This window comes from Betta splendens, chromosome 7 (genome assembly GCF_900634795.4).
Source record: "Betta splendens chromosome 7, fBetSpl5.4, whole genome shotgun sequence".
NCBI lineage: Eukaryota > Metazoa > Chordata > Actinopteri > Anabantiformes > Osphronemidae > Betta > Betta splendens.
Window position 1 is genome coordinate 11321311 of NC_040887.2, and position 5276 is coordinate 11326586.

The following is a 5276-nucleotide window of genomic DNA, read 5'->3' on the forward strand; positions in this document are numbered from 1 at the left end:
GGCGCTCTTCGTACTTTGATGTGGGAGCGATCTTTTGATGACTTGATTCTGATCTGCTCCACGCAGCGAGTTGGGCGGATGCTCCGTACCTGCTCCTGCTGCTGCACTCACATCTCCCTGATGGGGCCTAATAGGATAATAGCCCCCACTGCTTGGACTGGTCCGCATTAGTTCAGGCTGCTGCAGGTTCAGGGCACAAATTGACGCCGTCGCCTCATCACTGATGTCTTATCTGTCGCTGATGCGCCGCAGTCCAAGCACCATATCAATCTGAACATGTGCAATGTGTAGCCGGCGTTGTTTCACTGGGTTTAACTCAAGCTGTTAATTTGAAAAGCAACAATTTTATTTTGAAAAAAAAAAGAATTTGTGAGCTTTAATTGGAGGAAAACAGCTGGTTTTCAAGCTGTTATCATGAATATTTATCCGAGCCAGTGCAGCGAGACAGTGTGATACACGTTGGTGCTTTAGGTTTTTACTGCACTGACACAGAGCCAGCGACTGCCCCCCCCCCCCCCCCTCCTCTTTGTGAGGCATCTCTACCGCCCCGCATGTGTGCCAGCAACAAAGTCTGAGGTACAGGGCGAGAAACTGTTTCTAATGATCCCAGCCAGTCAGCTGATCCCAGGGACAAAAGGCCACAGTGGAGGCTTGCTGAATCTGTTCCTGATAATTGCTCAATCACTCAACTCGTGGAGCAGCGTGTTTGGAAAAGCGGTTTACCAAAGATGACAGTTTAAAAAAAAAAAAAAAAAGCTTGCACATTAGAGGTGGCGTATGATGAATGTGATTGTCTGACACAGCCAGGACAATAGTCGGTTCACTGTCAATGACTGTGCCATTTGGCTCCCAAGAATAATTGCGCTTGATTGGAGTAGTTCTCGACTCGGCCCTGACTCACACCTGAGGAGTTTGTGCAGCATCTGCGGTTTTGTGCCTTGAAACACAAAATACCGGAGCCCCGACTGGAACCGGGACGGTTTAAAGCGGCTCTTTGGGGTCTTTTTTTGTTTTAATGGCAGTTTATAGTGATTGGACAAATCATTATTTCTCACGGAGGGCCCTCTGTTTATCTGTTTTTGAGGCAGACATTGCCATAAAACGTGGCTCTCCGCTGGGATAATGAGGAGCAGCACGCGGCCGGCGAAGCAGCTCGTTTCTGCCTTCCATCGAGTTTTCACCTACAAAAGACACGGCGTCCCGCTCATCGATCGGGCCCCTCGTTTCCCACGTACTAACGTCGCCGCTGTCTGAGGGGCTGGTGCCGCGCCATCCAACCGTTTAAAAGCCGCCGCCACCCTTAATTACATTTCCGATGGTTCTGTGGGCTTTCCGTCAGCGTTTTATGCTGTTCTAATACGCCGAGCAAAACAAAGAGCAAAGTCTCCGATCGGCGGGATGAGCTCGCCCCGTGGGACGCCGTTTCTCTGGGTCATTTAACGCTGGAGAGATTAGTGAGACAATTAGAGTTGGCCCAAATAAGACAGTGGGCCACGTGGCGGAGCGCTGATTTAGATGATGCTCTTGACTAGCGGAGGGCTAATATAGCCCGCAATTAGTCAAATCTGCTCCAAAGAGCACCGGATTTTTCCTACTGAACTCGTCCCCGGCATCAAGGACACTCCGCTCTCCACCACTTAATTACAGGAAATCGCAGGCGAGATACCGAGAAGGCTGCGTTCGTTCTTAAGCATCTCCGAGCCGCCGCTGACGAGACGTCCTTATTAACGCGGGCCGAGATGCTGCTGAAAGTAAAGGAATTGGGCGGGTGGATTTTAGGGGTCGCTGGGGAGAAAACTGCAGGTTCGGCACAACGCAGCCGAAGCGCTCAAGATGATATTTACGCGTGCGCCGCCCGCAAATAGCTGACGAATCCTCCCCAATGAATGGCCTATAATCACCAGTCAGAAAAAAAAGTGACAAAACTCACAAAGCAGCCTTTAATTACTCTGCTTTTAAGGCTCAGAGCAGCAGTTGCTTGGCTGAGGCCGTGCTCATTATTGCCTGTCGTCTCCTGATAATAAGACAGTTGTTGCGTGTTTGGCCAAAGCTCGAAAGCCCTGAGAATTTTCAGCCGTATTAGACTTTAGAAACGGGGTTAACTCTGAAAAATGCTCGATAAATGAGGCTCTTGGTGGAAACACAGAAACTCAGGCACGAGGCAGGAAATGTCGTCTTTAAACACATTTGACCGATTTTGTAAATTAAGTGAATTTATTATTTAGCAATTATGAATATAATTTATGATTGATTTTGTTCAACGAGGATGAGTAGTGGATGCACCCGTGACGTTCTGTCTCAAAGGCTCCAGGCTGAGAGGGAATATCAGGCGTGGACGCCTCTGTGGGGCATCCTTCATTTCATCCTGTTACAACCTTAGTTGAATGAACACTGGCCAGACAAGATTGAAACTAGGCCAGAGACTCGCCAGAAAAGCGAGTATAATGGAGGAGCGGCGCCGCAGACAGTTCAGAGGTCTCCTGTGACCGCGGCTGTCTCCGGCACCACCGGCCCGGCAGGAGCCCATTCGCCGCGCACGCTTCAATCTCGCGTTTGTCACCGACGGCGTTCCCCAGAGGCTGCTCCTCGCTGACAGACAAAATAAACTCCTGGGCTGAAATGTGATTTGATCTAAGGTGGGGGTGGTGGCGGCGTTGGGGGGGGGACACACGCCTGAAAAACGTGCCGGTGGGCTGACTTACGCTTTGAGAACCCTACGTCTCCTTAAAGAAGTGACATAAGTCATTGTCAGTTGTGGGAGAATACAGTTAGTGCTCTACAGCTATTATACACACACACACACACACACACACGCGCACGCACACACACACACACACACACACACACACACACACACACACACACACACACGGCTCCTGTAATTTATTCTGGCAGAACCTTTCCCTGTGTTCTTGACAGTAAGCCCGACTCACAGAGAGGCAGAATTAATTATGACTCCTCGGCCTATCTTAATTAAATCTTTTCACATCATAGATTTCACACAACCGAGGCAAAATATCTACCTCATCTCCGGCTGGGATGGGGGGGGGGGGGGGGGGGGGGGGGGGCTGCCTGAGAAGGCCTCGCACCAACATATCAAAGGTACGCCGTTAAGTTGCCGCTCCGGGATTACGATTTCACAGCGCAGTTGTCTCGTGCGGCTTTTAACGGGGAGCTGCTTGTTAGCCCGTCGTGGGACCCGGGGGGGGGGGGGAGCCGCGAGCCTCGGCCCCATCAGTGGAAAGTTCGTTGGCCTTTTTAAAGTACACAAAGTCTTCACGTCGCACAGCTGAACTCCCGTCTCCTCAACTCTGTACCGCGCACGCTCAATTAGCCGAGCGCCGCCGCCTCCTCCGTCCGCCGTCACGTCCATGCTCCGCACCCCCACTTATCCGCTATCGATTCGCTAAAACGGGTTAGGAGCAGTCGTCTAAAGATTAAAAAAAGAAAAAGAAACACAAAACAAACATATTAGTGGAGAAGCGAGTAGCCCGAAGGTAACGCGCGTAACGCTCGGCTCTATTGGCTCCTGATTCCCTATGACTCGGAGTAATTGTTTACACCGTTAGTGACGCGCGTCCGCTTTGATGCGTCCCGCGGCTGTGGAGGAACTCCCTCTGATGCCGGTTATTCCAGGACCGGAGACCTTGTGAGGATCAGCGGGCCTTTGATGTGGACAGACAACACGCTGAGCTGTCTGTGGCCGGGACCTGGAGGCCGTCAGCCAGCAGGCCTGATTAGCTGGCATCAGCTGTGTGATTTACAGTGTAGATGCCACTCAGGCCGTGATCTCCGATCTGGAGCGCTGCTCTGCACCCACTGCGCCAGCTTCACATTCATATAACTTATATTCGTTAATTCAGCGTTACTCTGCATGACAGATTTCCCTTTTTTCTTGCTGAAGAGCAAGCAACAACAACTGAATTTTTTTTAATTAAGACAAATTTCCTGTTCGCTGAGTGCAAATAGAACAAATGACGATAGCAGGATAAACAAACTCATGGGAGCTAATGAATAGTTTGTAGCTGCCTATCGTCTCAACATGGCGGCGGGGAGGACTCGCTGAAACCCGGCCCTTTCCGTGTTGCTAGTAATTAGCATACATAATGGCCTGATGGGGTTTTAAATGAGCTCTCTGTGTTCTTAGCGTTTTGACGGCCATTCAGCAGCAGCGAGAGGCCGCGTCGCTCACTTCCCACCTATTAACACGGCGGCGAGTTATTTTAAAGCGGGACGCGGCCGCCCGTTACACTTTAGGCTGTGATGGGCAGGCGCTAATTTAATTGTTGGGTCGCGATGACAGCCCACGGCCACGCTGGCGTGCGGAACCGTTGTCGGGATGTTAATTAGCCGGAAACGAGCGGCTCGCGGTGTCAACATGTTGCTCAACAGCATCGCGTCCCTGTTGTGCTCATTAGGGAGCGGCACGCGGCCGAGCGCGTTGCACCGAGTCCACGCCGTCCACGTAGAAGCAGAAGCTGCAGTGAGTCAAGCGTCTGCAGTTCAGTGCTCACTTACACACACACACACACACACACACACACACACGCACAAACGCACACACACACTGTTACTCTGCCTTCAACATTGTTTACAGATCGCAGAGTATCCAATTTTACAGCTATAAACATTTCTCCACGCCTGCGTGTGCTGCCACAGCTTCCCGACCTCGTCCTCCTCACAGAAGAACCGTCTGAACCACACGCTGAACCCGACCCCGTCGCTCACACGCTTACACATCTGCTGTGGACTCGCTTTTTCACAGACGCGTGGACGATCTTGGTCTGAGCGGAGTTTTCGACCGTCGCGCCGTTGAAGATGGGCCTCGTCACGTATCTAAACCAGGTCCATTAGTGCGGGACTGAGTTTGCCTCCGGTACCAGAGGCGTGTTGGAGGTGCAGCCGGAGCCGGTCCGTTTCTCCACGGTCCCAGCCAGTCTCTGTGAGCGTTTCATTCAGAATCGGCTGCTCGTGCGGTCGCTCCATCTGCGGTGAACGGCAGCATCTCACGCGCTCGCCGTCGCCAGCGTCTACTGTACGTGTCTGTGCGGAATATATGTGATCCGCTCTACTGGACACAATTACAGCACACTGACACATGGCCCAGCAGCGTGTCACTGACACCATTTACGCCCCGCTAGTTTTTTTTTTCCTCCACAACACAGATACATGCACAAACACAGCAGCAGACAGAACGTGGGGGGGGTCATCAAGTCTCTGCTTGTGTGTGTGTGTGTGTGTGTGTGTGTGTGTGGGTGTGTGGGTGTTGCCGCCTC

At 51.8% G+C, this 5276-nt stretch overlaps 1 protein-coding gene across 11 annotated transcripts in view; it reads left to right on the forward strand.

Moving 5' to 3' along the window:
- The window catches only part of agrn (agrin), a 169615-nt gene that overhangs the window by 59663 nt on the left and 104676 nt on the right, over positions 1 to 5276 (forward strand). The window lies entirely within an intron of this gene.